Raw genomic sequence first — 17,175 nt, 5'->3', positions numbered from 1 at the left:
TTGTGCCAAGAAAATACAAATCCAATGAAATACAAATATCTTCCAACCAGAAGTTAAAAAAGTATTATACGCAAATAACTACGTGCAAATAAAAAAAAGCAAATTTATAGACTACAGTTTGGTATTCAACACCATCATCCCCTTAAAATTGATCAACAAACTCCAAAACCTCGGCCTCAATGCCCCATTGGATCCTTGATTTCCTTACCTCCAGACCACAATTATTGAGGATTGATAAGAAAATCTCCTCCACAACCTCCATCAGTATTGAAACTTCACAGAGCTTAGCTCCCTGATCTACTTGCTTTACACATATGACTGTGTGGTTCGGTATGACAACAGTACCATCTACAAATTTCCTGACAAATACTACAGTCCAGATTTGTATAAAAAGGGGCAATGAGTCAGCATACAGGAGGGACATTAAACATTTGTCTGAATGGTGTGCTAACAACAACCTTGAACTCAATGTCACTAAAGGCAAAGAGCAGACTGTGGACTTTAGGAGGGGAAAGCCAGAGGTGTACGATCCAGTGATCACTGGCAGATCAGAATTGGTGAGGGTGAACAAATATAAATTCTTGGGAGTCACAATCTCAGAGGATATTTCCTGGACCCATCACATGAATGTCAACATGAAAAAAGTATGTCAACACCTCTACATTTTCTGAAGTTTGCAGAGATTTGGTATGACATCAGAAACCTTGGCAAACTTTTACAGATGTGTTGTGGAAAGTGAGTTGACTGGCTGCATCACAGCCTTGTATGGGGACACCAATACCTCTGAGTGGAGAGCACTGTAAAAGGTAATGGATGCAGCCCCATACATCACAGGCAAAAGACTCCCTCCCATCAAAACAATCTACATGGAATGTAGCTGTTGGAGAATAACAGCAATCAAAAAGGATCCACACCACCCAGGACATGCTCTGTTCTCACTGCTGCCATCATGAATGAAGTGTAGGTGTTCCAAGACTTGTACCACCAGATTCAGGAACAGCTTCTGCTCCTCCACCAACAGACTCCTAAACAAAATACTCGATCAGAGATCTTTTTAACAACACTTGATTTGCAGCTTATTTATTACAATCTACTCATGGATACTCAGCATAGCTTTGTGAAGGAATGGTCATTAAGTTTTTTTGAGGAGGTAACAAAAGAAATTGATGAGGATAAGGTGGTAGATTTAATCTATATGGATTTTAGTAAGGCATTTGACAAGGTCCCATAAGAGAGACTTGTTCAGAAAGTCACGAGGTACTGGATCCATAGAACTTCGGCTGCATGAATAAAAAAATAGCTTGGATGTAGAAAGAAGAAAGTGTAGTGGAAGGAAAGCATTCTGCTTGGGGATCAGTGACTACTGTAATTCTGCAAGGATCCGTTCTGGGATCCCTGCTATTTGTGATCTTAATAACTGACCTAGATGAAGAGGTGGAAGGATAGGTCTGTAAGTGTGCAGATAATGCGAAGGTTGGAGGTGATGAAGATTGGTTACAAAAGGATATCGACGGGATGCAGAGTTGAGTGGAAAAGTGGTAGATAGAGTTCAATCCAGATAAGTGTGATGACTTGCATTTTGGAAGGATAAACCAGAAGACTGAATACAAGATTAATGGTTGGTTACTTAGGAGTGTGGATGAACAAAGGGACCTCAGGGGACCAAATCCATACATTCTTCAAGGTTGTTAGAATAGTTAAGAAGGCCTATGGGCTGTTGGGGTTCATTAATAGTTCAAGTTCAAGAGTCAAGTTCAAGTTCAAGAGTCGACTCTACAAATGTTGCAACTCTACAAATCTCTGGTGATTCCACACTTGGAGTATTGTGTTCAGTTCTGGTCACTTCATTACAGGAAGGATGTGGAAGCTATGGAGAGGATGCAGAGGAGATTTACCAGGAATTTGCCTGGATTGGACAATAAGTTTTATGAGGCAAGGTTAGTAGAGCTGGGTCTTTTTTCTTTGGAGGGTAGGATGAGAGGAGTCTTAATAGAGGTCTACAAGATTATGAGAGCAAAGATAGGGTGAACAGCCAATCCCTTTTTACAGGGCAGGAATAGCAAACATTAGAGGACAGATACAACGTGAATGGAAGGAAGTTTAAGGAAGACATCAGGGGTGTGTTTTATTCAGAGAGTTGTAGGTGCTGGGAATGCCTTGACAGCGATGGTGGTGGAGGCTGAAACATTAGGAGATTCTTTAACAGGCACACGGATGGAAGAATAATAGAGGGTATGGGGTAGGGAGTGTTTAGTATTTTTTAAGGAATATATGGCTCGGCTCAACATCAAGGGCCAAAGAGCCTGTACTGTGCTGCAGTGTTCTATGTTCTATATTATTGAATATTTATTTTCTGCTTTGCATGTTCATTTTGTTTACATTTTTTCTTTACCTTTCTCTGTTTTGTGTACATCATCTTTTTCTTGAGTGCCATTTTTTGCACTACCAATAAGTAGAATTTCTGTCTGGTCCACAGGAAAGAGAATCTCAAGGTCGTATATCATTTCATATATTTAATCTCACAATAAATCTCTCAATAAACCCTCCTCCTTTGGTAGAAAGGAACATGAGATAACTTTGATAGTTAGCATGGATGTGATCTCCTGGAGTGTTTTCATTCTATATCTTTCTATGACTCTATATCTGACAGAGGCAGGAATCAACTGAGGTCATGTGGCCTTGCATGGAGAATGATTTCTGTACTTGGGTGAAGAAAAGGGACCCCAGTTCTTCCTGGTTGTGATGATAGATGGTGTCGGTGGAAAAGTTCTGAGTATAAGGGAAAAGAGAGCGACAAATGGAGTAAAAAATCTTGTCAAGATAGCTTTGTATTATCCTTGTTTAGCTGGAGGTGCCCAGTTGCCATGGTTACAAATAACAAACATAACCTGGAAAATGAAAAATCAAGTGAAAAGAACTGTCACCACCTAAACATTACATAGACAGTAGGATATTTACTAGATTCGATCAAAGAAGCCTATTGGGGAAAAAAGGAGAGCTTGTAGATTTGGGTGCATCAGTTCATGAGGAGATTATAAAATGATAGCTATGGTAGCTTTTAGAACTCTCAATAGAGTTTTGTGATTTTCAGATATCAAGGGATATACTGGGTAAGAGGTAGTGAGGTATAGATCAGTCATGATCTGACTGCATGATGCACCAGACTCAAATGCCTGATTGGCTTAGTCCTGTTTCTAGCTTCTTGTACCTCATTACACAATACAGAATAAAGCAGTATCCAAATAGCTAAGTGACATCACATCAGTTGGTGTAAGTATGAAACATTTCTCAGGCAGGACCAATGAAGTCCTGGAAGCCAAAAGACCCATTAGCTTTATTTGAGTAACGGGGAAAATTATTACATTAATTATTAGAAATAAAGTAGGATAAGTGTACAAATGCAGGTATCATTCTCATAGTTTCAGGCAGTGATGATCTTCCATCAATTTATTTTGTCAAGGGATTGGTTATTTGAACTTCCAGAAAGCCTTTGGCAAAGCTCCATGTAAAAGTACCTTATAGAAGCACTCTGCAATGAGAGCTCAAGGTGAAATGGAGAGGAAAACAACTAAAAGAAAGAAAATACCAGGATGGTATCAGATATCAATTAAGGGTATGACGTGCGATGTGACAATTCATGCTAAACAAGAAAGTCTATTTTATTTGTCTCTCTCCCAGACAGATCAAGGGCAGAGTTCTCCTTGTCCTCACATTCTATCTCAGCAGCTTTCACATCTGACATATCATTCACCGACACTTCCATCAATTTCAACAAGATCCCAACACCAGCCACATTTTTCCTTCCCCACCACACTCCAGTTTTTTCAGTGATTGGTCTTTCCATATCTCCCTGGTAATTGTATCTTTGATTTCCTCACCTGCAGACAACAATCAGTGAGGATTGGTAAGAACATCTCCTCAATCTCCATCAGTAATGGAGCACCACAGGGCTGCTTTCTTAGCACTCGCTCTATTCGCTTTACACCAATGATTGTGTGGCTGGATATGACAGCAGCACCTTCTACAAACTTGTTGATGATACCATGGTAGTGGGTTGTGTAAAAATAGGTGAGTGAGCATATAGGAGGGAGATTGAAAATTTGGACAAATGGTGCATCAACAATAATGTCATAAAAACTAGGAAGCTGATTGTTGACTCATGAATGGAAAACCATATGTGTCCAATCCAGTGATCATTGGGAGATCTGAGGTGGAGAGGGTGAGGAAATTTAAGTTTTTGCAAGTCACTAACTCGGAAGATCTTTCCTGGAGCCAACACCTTAATGGCATCACGAAGAAAGCATGTCAACTTCTCCACTTCCTCAGGGGTTTGCAGAGGTTTGGTATGACCTCGGAAACCCTGGCAAATCTCTACAGATGGAAAGTGTGCTGATCAGTTGCATCACAGTCCTGCAAAAGGTAGTGGAAACAGCCCAGGACATCACAGGCCAAACCCTTCCCATGATGGAGAACATTTATGGGGAACACTGATGTTGGAGAGCAGCAGCAATCATCAAGGATCCACACCATCAAGTTCATGCTCTGTTCTCACTACTACCATCAGGAGAGAGGTGCAGATGCCATAAGACTCACACCACCAGTTTCAGAATCCACCATCAGACTCTCAACAAACTCAATCAGAGACTCATTTAGGGACTCTTACTTTTGTGCTTTATTATTTGTTTTTTCCCCCCTTTCTGTATTGCCCAGTCAGTTGTTTACATTTGTTTATTTGTTTACATGTGTACATTGTGTGCAGTTATTTTGCACTATCAATAAGGGATAATTCTACCTGGCCTGCAGAAGAAAAATCTCAGGGTTGTATATGATGTCATGCATGTACTCTGACAATAAATCTGACATCTGGTCCATTCTTCCCTCTCCAATCATCCTTCCACCCCTGAAGCACTTAATGTTAAAGATAGTGTAAAGGTAGGCAAAAATAAATTTATGTAGAAAGTTAAAAACTCAGGGCAAAGTGTTATGTGTAGAGTTATGAAAAAGTAACCACAGTATGTTAGGAAGGCACAATGGATTCAAACATAAGAGTACACCTCTAATTAGAGTCGCAACAGGGGGAAATGATACAAAGACAAAACTGAAGGCTTTTTACCTGAAAGAATGGAGCAATTATCACAAGATTTAATGGCATAGACAGAAATAAATGGTACAAGCTAAAAGCCATTACAGAGAAATTGTAACAATATGAGCAAGGTTGTAATCATAGTCACAAAATTAAGGAAGGAAGAGAAGTTCATTTAAAACAGAATCTTAGGTATTTCTTCTTGCAGTGGGTGCTGGATCTATGAAAATTTCTAGCCTCGAGTATTTTGGAGTCTGGATTTTGAATATTTAGAAAATAGATTGATTTTCAAAAGATCAGAGTACAGACAATCAGGGAAGTTGGATAGAAGGGGGAATAAGACTGGGGTGCACTGTTCCCTCTAAGCTGTGCATGTGTTTTGTAACCAGCGCATAAAGAAAATTAATGTGCATATAAACTAAACAAAGTAGTTCAAAGTATAGAATAAAATCTTAACTAAATACATTATTTTGTAAAATGGAATGATACTTTTATTATATTAATACATGCCAATGCTGTGTCAAAATTATCTTGAAACAATTTCAAGTTTACATTTGCACAAGCATTCAGTGCACACATATTTTTGTCACAGGGAAAAAAAAATTACACAACATAAGATTTTTGTGCAGTGACTATTCAACATTAGAGGGAATATTTCTGGGATGGATCAGCCTTGAACAGATTGAATGGCAGCGCAGACCTGAGAGCTCAAGTGGCTACTACTTACCTGTGTTCTTAAAATTTGGAACTCAATATTTCAAAAACAAAGGAAAAAAATAGAAAAGGGAGTGGAGAGGAACACTCTATTCAAAAATCAAGAAACAGGGTTAAACTAGATGGAGCAAAGAAACAAAATCAGTTCAGGCCCTTTATCAGGAATGGTCATAAATCAGGAAAATAGAATCAGAATTTATTGTCATAAACATGTGTCACAATTTTGTTTTGTTTTGCAGCAGCAGGATTGAGCATTATAGGTATAAAATTTGCTATAAATTACAGTTACTTAAAAACAATAAAAAAAAATCAATTAGTACAAAAGAAGAGAAAAAAGTGAGGTTGTGTCTTTAGTTCATTGTCCATTCAGAAGCCTGATGGAAAAGGGAAAGAATCTGTTTTTGTACCATTGCGTGCTTATCTTCAGGGTCCTGTACCTCCTCTTTGATGGTAGTAATGAGAAGAGGGCAAGGCCTGGGTGATGAGGGTCCTTGATGATAGAGGCTACTTTCTTGAGCAATGCCTCTTGTAGATGTCCTTAATGGATTGAAAACTAATGCCCATGATGGCACTAACTGGGTTCACAACCAAATCTTCTCAAATTCCTAATGAATTACAGGTACATATAACAAGGGGAATGTAATAATTACAGGAAAACTTTTTTTTTGAAATTTTTATTTATAATTTTACAGACGTACTTTACAAACATTATAGGGGATCAATCCTCCCCTTTTACAGATCATTCTTTATTGAGTCCTTTCTTTTTTTCCTATCCTCCATCCCCATCCTTCACCCTCCCTCCCACTCCAATATCAATGACTAAGAGTAACAATACATGCGTGAAAAAAGGTGCCAGCCATGTCTCTAAATTATCTCCTCATTCTTAGTATTTCAGGACGTGTGAGCCTATTGTCCACTATTTCCTTTGAGAAAGGCCTTGCGAAGGTTAATCACACTTGAGTTTCAATTTATCTCAAGTATGGCTACCATACCTTAACGAACATGTTGTATTTCCCTCTTAAGTTATAAGTAATTTTATCTAGAGGAACACAGCTCCACATCTCTGTGTTCCATCGTTCTATGCTTGGCTGGGAGTCAGATTTCCAGGTAACTGTTATGCATTTCCTGGCCACTGCCAAGGCAACTTTTACAAATTGAATTTGGTGTTTGGACAACCTCGGACTCGTGACCATAATATACCCCAACAGGAACAGGACTGGATCATGTGGATATTACCCCCTGAATTTTTTTCCAAAATGTCCCCTAACTTTACCCAAAAGGGTCTCACCTTGGCGCATAGCCAGGTTGAGTGCATAAAGTTTCCTATCTCTATGCTGCATCTAAAACATGTTTCTGAGGCCACATCTCAAACATGATTCTGAGATTATTGGTTTTACCTTATGTAATTTTTGCAGCATAAGATATAGCTGGTGCAAGAAATTTTATTGCACCAGCCTATATCTGGCATTAATGATTGACGTCATGCTGTCCCGACATAGTCGAACCAGGATCATTTATGAATTGTTGTTCCTAAATCTGACTCCCATCTTTGCCTCGATTTATGGAGATCCAGTTTTGGGCCCTCATTTTGAAACAGGAGATAAATAACAGAGATGAATTTACATGTGATCCCTTTTCAAATTAGAGCCTCCATGGCACTACACAATGGCAGTATCATAGATGTGCCTAATTTATCCCTCAAAAAGGATATTATTTGAAGATAGCAGAAGAAGGTCTTATTTGATAAATCAAATTTGTTTTTTTATTTGCTCTAATGACAAGGGCTGCCCCTTCACATAACAGTCCTCAATATACCTGATCCCTTTCTGGCACCAGGTGTCCATAATCATAGGAATTAATTTATTCTGGGTTAAGTGTGTTTTGGGGGACAACCCAACTTTTGACCCAATAATCTTTTTTTGCCATGTTTGAATTATAGTATAGTTAGTATAGGCTTGTCTGTTTCTTTTGGATTATTGAGTTAGTGTTCCATTTGTATATAATTTCTCCTGCTATTTGTGCCCGGGATGGTATACTGTCCTCCTCAAAGAATGAGGATATAAACCTTGACTGGGACGCCCAATAGTATTTTTTGAAGTCCATGAGCCTCATTCCTCCCAGAGTATAATCCCGTTAATTTCTCCATGCAGACTCCAGCTACCTCATTCCTCCAAAGAAACTGTCTGACACTTCCGTTAAATGTCTTTAAGAAAATATGGCCAAAGATTGAAAAATATATTGTAGTATTGCAATCACTTTAATTTTAATGCAGTTAACCTTGCTTATCAATGTTATGGGAAAGATTGTCCATTTGTGTAGGTCCTCCTCAATTTTTCCAAGCAGGGTGAGATGATTCAGTTTATATAAATTTATAGGTTCTTGTCCACCCTTATCCACAGATACTTAATCCCCTTTTGTAGCCATTTAAACTTAATGTCTCTTTAATATTCCTCATAATCCCCTTTGGTTAGTGGCATTATTTCACTTTTATCAAAATTGATTTTATATTCCTCAAGTATAATCTGTAATGTAACCTGATCAATGACTCTACTGGTTCTGTCAAATAAATCAACACATTGTCCACAAATAAATTAATTTTGTGTTCTTCCTGGCCCATTCTAAATCCTTTGATGCCTGTATCCAAGTGAATGGTTACTGCTAATGGTTCAATAGCCAATATGAATAGAGCTGGGGATATCGGACAATCCTGTCTACTAGATCTTGTCAGAGGGAAGGTTGGAGATATTTTCCCATTAGCGACAATTTTGACCATGGGTTTATGGTAAAATGCCTTGACCCAATTTATGAATGATTGTCCCAACCCAAATTTTTACAGCACTTTAACCAAGAAATCCCACTCCAGTCTATCAAAAGTTTTTGCCACGTCCAATGCTATAACTATGCTTGGGTCTTATTTTCACCTGAAATAAGGGAAAAAGGAAGTCTTTGGTGACCTGCAGAAGAAGAGGTTATCATTTGGAAAACCCTGATGGGGCAAGTTTCTGAAGTGGCTGATCAGAGGGAATTAGTTTGTGTGTGTCCAATGAGCAACAAATCTCTCTCTGAAACCAACGAGAACCTTCCTGAGTGGTAACCAATTACTTTTAAGCACCAGAGCTTGGTGAAAATGCATAAATGTTAAATTCTGTGCACAGTATAAGAATTGCCTGATATCAGTGAACTTGGACGAGTGAGAAGTGAGATTGGACAGTGAATCAAAGAACTTTCCAGAACATATACACGTTACATAAACATGTGGTTAAAATTAGAAGGGGGTTAAGTTAGGTTGTTCCGTTAATGGTAATAAGTTAAAGTTTGATTCTGTTTTTATGTTTAAAAAAAATTAAAAATGACTTAAGTCTAAGTAACCATTTGTCAGTGAATTTCTATTGCTGCTGGGTTTTGTGGTCCTCAGGGCCCTTAACAGTGGGTCATTTGAAGTTGTCTTTCATCCCTCTATAAGAAAAAGAAGAAATCTGACATTCTGTCTATAACTACACAATGATGCCAAGTGGGTTTCTCATTCCCACAAAGGAGATCAAAGAGCTGTTTACTCTTGTGCTGCCTTCTTAAAATGGCCACCTGATCAAATGATGCACTGTCTTTTTAAAAAGCTGATGACATGTTCTTTACACCTGGCTGTTCCAGAGCTTCAGTGTTGATTCTGCAAATGTATCTAGTAAAAGGAACATGATGTTCAAAGCTTGCTGCTAGTTTCACAGTCACTTAAAATCCTTTAGGCAGGTTGTTAAATCTGTTCTCTTAAAGGGATAGTCCCACTCAAATAAAATTAAATTAAAAATGGGAGAACATCACACATCAGTCGACACAACATTACTTCTGCCTGTGTTCATTGTATCTTTCTGATAAAAGACCAGTAACCTTATCTTGCTGTCCCTGATACCACTTGGTTTTCTTGGTATTCCATTCACTGGCTGCTGTATCATCACACTCAGATCCCTCATCTCATGCACCTCCAATGGTCACATTGTCATGGTGCATCTTCCATAACCATTCCTTTCCCTAGTTTGTATTTCAGTGTTAGTTCTCTGAAAATTTAGATTTCAGATTTATTGTCAGAGTACATACATGGCATCACATATAACCCTGACATTCCTTTTTCCTGCATGCATAGCAGAATTACCACTAATTGATAGTGCAAAAATAAACTGTACATAGTATAAACAATCAGAATTTATTGTCATGAACAAGTCATGAAATTCAGTGTTTTGTGACAGTATCATAGTGCAAACATACCGTAGTGAACTGGGATTCACTAGAAGTGTGTTGTACAAATGACTGGTCCCGCTCTCCCTGGGAGGCCCGTATATTACCCAGGTTTCCTGCCTAAACCCACAACCCCTCTGAAGCCTGTTCATGAACCCTACCTGTGTTGTAAGCTAATAAAAGTATTATTTCTCCCTCCAGTTGAGTGAGAGCTTTTATTTACACTATACATACATATTATAGCCATCTTTCAACATTACTATAAAAGATAATAATAATATTGCATGAAAAGAAAGGCAATGTCTTTGGTTCATTGATTATTCAGGAACCTGATGGCAGCAGGGAAGAAGCTGTCCTTGTGCTGCTGAGTGCTTGTCTTTAGGCTCCTGTACCTTTATCCCCAATGGTAGCAGAGTGGAGAGGGCATGGCCTGGGTGGTGGTGGTGGGGGTGGGGGGGATCTTGGAGGATAGATGCTGCTTTTTTGTCTTCGCCTCATGTAGATGTCCTCGATGGAGTGAAGTCTGGTGCTTATGATGTTACAGGCTGAGTTAACAACCCTCTGGAGTTTATTCTTGTCCTGAGAGTTGACACCTTCATACCAGACAGTGATGCAACCAGCCAGAATGCTCTCCATGGTCCACCTGTATAAGTTTACAAGAGTCTTCAGTGACATATCAAATCTCCTCAAAGTATAGCCGTTGGTAAGCCTTATTTGTTAATTCATCAACGTGGATTAATAAAGTGCACAAGTAAGAATCCTAAAATGAGTCTCTGATTGAGTTTGTTGTTGAGGAGTCTGATGGTGGAGGGGTAGCAGCTGTTCCTGAACCTGGTGGTGTGAGTCATGTGACACCTGTACCTCTTTCCTGATGGCAGCAGCGAGAACAGGGTGGTGGGGAACTTTGAAAATTGCTGTTGCCCTCCATCGGCAATGTTCCCTGTAGGTGTTCTCAATAGTGGGAAGGCTTTTGCCTGTGGTGTTATGTGCTGTGTCCACCATCTTTTGGAGGGCTTTTGGTGTTCCCATACCAGACTGTGATGTAGCCATCAGCACACTTTCCACCACACATCTGTAGAAATTTTCCAGGGTTTCTGGTGTCATACCAAACCTCCCCAAACTCCTGAAGAAGTAGAGATGCTGATGTGCTTTCTTCACAAGGCCTGTGGTATGATCAATGACCACCTGCAAACATGAAGTAGTAAAAGGCTTTATTAATCACAAAAACATGCCATGCCTCCCCATGTTTCTGGCTCATGTCCAAGGCAGGTATGAGGGAGGAGACTAGGGCTCAAACCTTTATTAATGATATTACTGGGAGGATATTACAAATACAGAAGGCTAACCAGCTTGCACAGCCCAATGAGGTCATGCCTGCAGTATCACATTCCAGGAAAGATCCTCTGAGATGGTGACTCCCAAGAACCTAAATGTTCCTGATTTCAGGAAAGGAAAGCCGGAGGTATTCAATCAGGTCCTTAGTTTTGGTGACATTGACTGCAAGGTTGTTATTGGTGCTCCATTCAGCCAAGTTTTCAATCTCCCTCATGCTGACTCATCCCCTTCCTTTATACAACCCACTACCATGGTATTGTGGGCAATTTGCAGATGGTGTTATTGCTATACTGAGCTACACAATCATAGGTGTAAAATGAGTAGAGCATGGGGCAAAGAACACAGCCCTGTAGTACTCTGGTATTGATGGAGATTGTGGAGAAGTTCTTACCAATCTTCACTGTTGTGGTCTGGAGGTGAGGAAATCCATGATCCAACTCCCAGATCTTGGAGTTTCTTGATTAGTTTTGAGGGGATGATGGTGTTAAATATCAAACTGTAGTCGATAAAGAGCATCCTGATGTATGATTCATTGCTGTCCAATTGTTCCAGGGCTTTCTGTAGACCCAGTGAGTGGCATCTGCTGTAGACTTATTTCTACAGTAGGCGACCAAAACTTTGCAGTCTTGTTCATGTTGTACATGGCATTTCCTCCTGTAGCTTTCATCTGGGGGCTAGGTGAACAGTTTATATAACAAATGTCCTCCCACAGAGTGAAGTGGAGAGTTTCTCACATCCATGAACAACTGTGATAGTTTTTTTCCTCCCATGTTAGCATATTTTACTTCTGCAACATTAGTGTTAAAGATGCTAATGTTATTGATGTGCCAACTAATCCCAGATCTTTAACTGACATATCCAATTGTCAAAGGACAATTGTTCCTGTTGTATTATAACATATTTTCCTTTTTTTAAAAAAAACTTGATGTCTGCAATTGTAATCACAGATATTTTGCATCTTCTTTCAGTCATTCTCTTAGATTTGTTGCTTGTTCTGATATATTAAAAAACTTCTAAGATCATTCTTGTCCTTTGTGTTTTCATCTCGCTGATAACTGACTGCAGGTGCCTAACCTTTTATCTGGAATTCTGAAAACCAGCAACCTCCAAAAACCGGCACTTTTTTCAGTAGATGACATGTAATGTTAATTTTCTGTAATAAATTCTCTGTTTTCAGAGGGAGATCTCCCCAGTCCCTGACATCCATGTCCGTGCCCCCCCATGGACACCCTTTCTTACCTTCTGTGGAAAGGTGATTCGGCCCCAGCACCCAGTGGGAGAGAAACAGGTGGGCGGCTGGCTCAATGCGGAAGCAATGGCAATCTTCCTTACCTATAATCTCCTATGCAGTTGGAGTCTCTCTGTGCAGGACCCCTAATGACGCGTTGGAAGTTAGATGGGGGGGGGTGGGAAGTGACGGACAGTGCTGCATTGCCAAGGTGTCCCAGAGGCCCAGCCTGACAAGCTGGTAAAATGCTTGAAAGCTGCCGGTGCACGGCTCCACCACCCTGACGATCTGCTCCTCCTGCAGCTCTGCACCTTGTGTCCGGCCTTTTGCCCTGCTTGGCAGTTGGCTCCATGCAGCCAATGCTGACCATCTTTTTGGCTGGGTTCTCGGGCCACCCCATTACCTCCAACCTCCACCTGACTGATGTGCTGGTCGAGAGCCTCCTGTACGATGCATGTCGAACCCTGAACACCCATGTCCACACTCAGCCCGGCTGAAGGCTCAAAATAGTCTGGAACTGGCCCTGGGTGAGGGGGGAGCAAAGAAGAGCTGGGGAGTGGTTGGGATGGGGCGAAAGATGGCCGGGGGGGGGGGGGAACTGATGGCAGGGGCTAGGAGCAAGGCATTTGCTTAAAGGGACCAAAATCAAAATGTTTTCCGATATCCAGAAGATTCCAAACAACAACAGATGTCTGGTCCCAAAGATCACAGATAAATGCTTAGGCATTTGTATTACTGGGCTTGTTTTTACATCTTTTTACCACATCAAAAATCAAAATATTCCATGTGATAAGAATCTGAAATTTAACACCAAATGTGTGTCAGGCACCAGTGTAGAAAATGAAAGAGATCACTAACCTTTCATCAGAACTGGAAAAATTGAGGTAAAATATGTTTTGAAATACAGACAAAAATAGCATAAGGGGAGGAAAGAACCAAAGGAAAGAGGTGATAGGGTGGAAGTGATTAAGCAGTGAAAGTGAAGATGGAATCAGATGAAAGAGGGTGGTAAAGATATTAGCAGATAACAGAGAGTAGAACTTTGGCAGGTACAAGTCAGGGAACAAATATTTTCCTCCTTGATATAAAGTTTATTTTTAATTACATAAATGATTTAGTTTATGGAATTTTAAAAGAGAGACCATAAGTAACTTAATGTATTGCATCTTTCAAGGTTTTGTGTCAGAAGCAAAAAGTTTGGTGGATTCAAAAAATAGTGGGTCAGGACACAGGCTGAATTCAGAAATTGTCTTTATCGAATCACACCTGAGGGGCTCGCAACAGGGATAACACATGTAAGTATTCTCAAATAGTCAACACAGTACAACCAATCGATTCAGATTTATTACGACCGATACCAGTAACTGCTTTTCACTCTCACAAGCACAGTACAACCAAGTCACATTGGACTTAATACTACTGATACAAGAAACTGTTTATACATATTTATCACAACCAAGGGCTACTATATGCTGCCCGCCGATCATTGTCTAATGTGGGCATAGGTCAGATGCTATCTACAACATTATACACCTTGCCAGTGACTCCTCAAGGATTGTCCACAACAGGGTTTGTCTCAAGACTGAAGAACAAAAGAGAAAGAACTACTGCACATGGTGACTTGATAATGTAGTAAGCTGGAGGATCTGGCCCAGGTGATTAAAGAGGCCAATGGTCAGGTGTGCATCAATGTGTGGACAGAGTCCAACGATTGGCAGATGATACGACTTACGACTAGATTCCAGGTGGTGAGGTCACAACCTTCCACAATCTATATTCCCATCAGGTTCCAGACAGAGAGGCCTCATTCCCGACCTGGTCACCATTTGGGGACTCAGAGTCAGGACTTTGTATTGGCCAGATTGCGCACAGGAAAAGACCCACCCTTGAGCCACCCACCCCACCAAGGGTTGTAGGGTGTGTGACTGTTAATGATGTGGACCGAACCTTCCCTAAACAGGAATATCCTGGTAATGCTATCAATTGCATATATCCCAGTTCATGCACTGCAAACATCCTCCTCTCTCAGTGCCCCTTTCCCAGCCAGGAGACACCACACTCCACCTGCTTCATCTTCCCACCTCTCAGTAAGGACATGCCACCCACCACGGAGTTCGCACACACACACACACACACACACACAGACACACACACACACACACACACACACACTCTCCCAGTCTGTGTGCTAAAAACTCCCCCCTCACCTTCACAGGTGGGCAGATCTAACCCATGAGTGGCAGGTGATACAACTTCCAACTCTGTTCCAAACAGGGAGGTCAAGTGACCCTCAACAATCCACATTCCCACCAGGATCCAGATGGAGATCCCACATGGCCCTTCACAATCCACATGACACAAGATAATAACAGTTGCATAGTGGATGCACTTCTTTGAATATTTTCCATTCTGTGCTATTTAACATATTCATGGAAAACATCAAGATTCAGGTCCAAGGGGACAGAATGCAATGGAAGGTAGCTACAAACTACATGAAAGTGTGGGAGGAAAAGGGTAGATCTTCAAACTAAATGAAGACCTGCAAAGTTCTATGCAGCATCATAAGACCATCAGACGTGGGTACAGAAATAGGCTCTTCAACCCGTCAAGTCTGCCCTGTCATTTAATCATGACTTAATCCATTTTCCCACTCAGCCCCACTGCCCAGCCTTCTCCCTGTAACCCAAATCAAGAACCTATCAATGCCTGTCTGAAAAACACCCAATGACCTGGCCTCCTCAACTGTTTATGGCAATAAATCCCAGATATACCACTCTCTGACTGAAGAAATTCCTACACAAATCTATTTAAGCAGATGTACTTCAATTCTGAAGTTGTACCCCCTTGTCCTAGACTCTCCCACATGTATTCTATCTATGCATTTCAACATTCAAAATATTTCAATGAGTTCCCTCCTCATTCTCCTAAATTTCATCGAATACAGACTAATTGCTGTCAAACTCTCCTTACATGTTAACTCCTTCAGTGCCAGAATCATCCTAGTGAATCTTCTTTAAACCTTTTCCAACATCAGCATATCAGCACAGACTCAAATTGCTCATAATGCTCTGTGAGGTCTCATCAGTACCTTATAAACCTTAATATCATATCTCTGCTCTTATTTTCTATACCTCTTGAAATGAATGCCAACATTGCATTTGCCTTCTTCACCAACATTTGCCTTCTTCAGCAAATTACAAGTTCACCTTCAGGCTATCTTCCACAAGGATTTTTAGGTCCATTTGCATCTGGGTACTTTTAAGTTTCTCCCCATTTAAGAAATAGTTCTCCCATTTTTAAAAAAATTGACTAAAGTGCATGACTATACACTTTCCAACATTCCATTTGCTGCTTCTCTGCCCATTCTCTTCATCTGTCTAAGATCTACCTTCTGCAGCCTTGGTGTTTCCTGTACATTACCTGCTCCTCCACCTACCTTCATATTATCTGCAAACTTGGCCACAGAGCTTTTCATTCCATAATCCAAATCATTTTTAAATTTACAACACAAAAACAATCATCTTTGTGCACTGTTGAATTGAAATCCAAAATTAATGAAACATTGGTTAGTGCCTTTATCTTCATTGTGTAAATTACAGTTTTTGACCAGTTGAGTTTCTCCAGCATTCTATTTTTACTTGAGGTCTTGATTGTTAGGAGTGAAATTTAGCTCAATAGCATCCATTGTTTGTTTCTTATGAGAACCTTGAGGATCTGTGGCATCTGTTGTATGTGCACAGAGATCTTTCATAAAATGACCAAGGTTGCATACTGGTAAAACATTTGGGCAATATGCAACTAATATTAGCTGCAGCAAATGTCAAAATATAAGAGCAATTCTATGAATTAGGAGAAGGAGCAAGATCATTGCTTGCCTGATTACAGCCTCAGTTCTACATTCCTGTCTATCTACCTCTGCCTCAAAATACTAAAGGAATTTACTGCCACTGTCCTTTGAGGAAGAGTTCCAAAGATTCACATCCCTCTGAGGGAGAAGGGAAAAAATACACATATTTTCTGTTTTATATGCCTAACAACTTATTTTTAAACAGTACCTCCTTGTTCAAGATTATCGCGTAAGAGGAAACATCCTCGCCACATCCAAGCTTTCAAGGCTCCAAAGGATCTGTCATGTTTTAATCATCTATTCTCACTCTTTTAGATTCCAATGGATACAAGTTGAGCCATTTCAAGTGAAAACAGTAACTGCTGGAAACATAGGCAGGTAAGGCAACAATTTTATAAAGAAGAGGAGTTAATGTTTCACACTGAAGATCCTTCTTCAGACTTGAAGCGGAGAGAACCAAGTTGCAGAGGAACCACCATTGAACAGCAGCGAAACAGTCTATTTAACCTATTGAGTCTATCCTGACCATTAAGTACCTTATTTATACTCAGTAATTCAATTTACCAGCACTTGTTGGTTGGCCTTCCATGTGTCGCTGATTCATGTGCTCTTCTAGATATAGGTAGCTTCAATGTTGTGAGAAAACTTGTCTCCACCATTCATTCAGGTAAAGTGTTCCAAATTCCAACTACCATCTCGGGGAAAGAGTCCTTCCTCAGATCTCCTCTAAATCCATGTCCT

The 17,175-nt window shown here is 40.2% G+C and overlaps 1 long non-coding RNA gene across 1 annotated transcript in view; it reads left to right on the top strand.

The window, feature by feature from the left end:
* Nucleotides 1–16,813, top strand: part of LOC138749295 (uncharacterized) — a 107,718-nt gene extending 90,905 nt beyond the window's left edge. Inside the window, exons 3-4 of the long non-coding RNA XR_011348545.1 lie at nt 13,762–13,882; nt 16,750–16,813. This is a non-coding gene — a long non-coding RNA (uncharacterized lncRNA). The remainder of the gene's footprint in view (nt 1–13,761; nt 13,883–16,749) is intronic.
* The last annotated feature ends 362 nt before the right edge of the window (nt 16,814–17,175 follow it).

Source organism: Narcine bancroftii, chromosome 14 (assembly GCF_036971445.1).
Source record: "Narcine bancroftii isolate sNarBan1 chromosome 14, sNarBan1.hap1, whole genome shotgun sequence".
NCBI classification, from domain to species: Eukaryota; Metazoa; Chordata; class Chondrichthyes; order Torpediniformes; family Narcinidae; genus Narcine; species Narcine bancroftii.
Note: the sequence above shows the minus strand (reverse complement) of the source record. Positions and strands in the feature narration are given on the sequence as shown.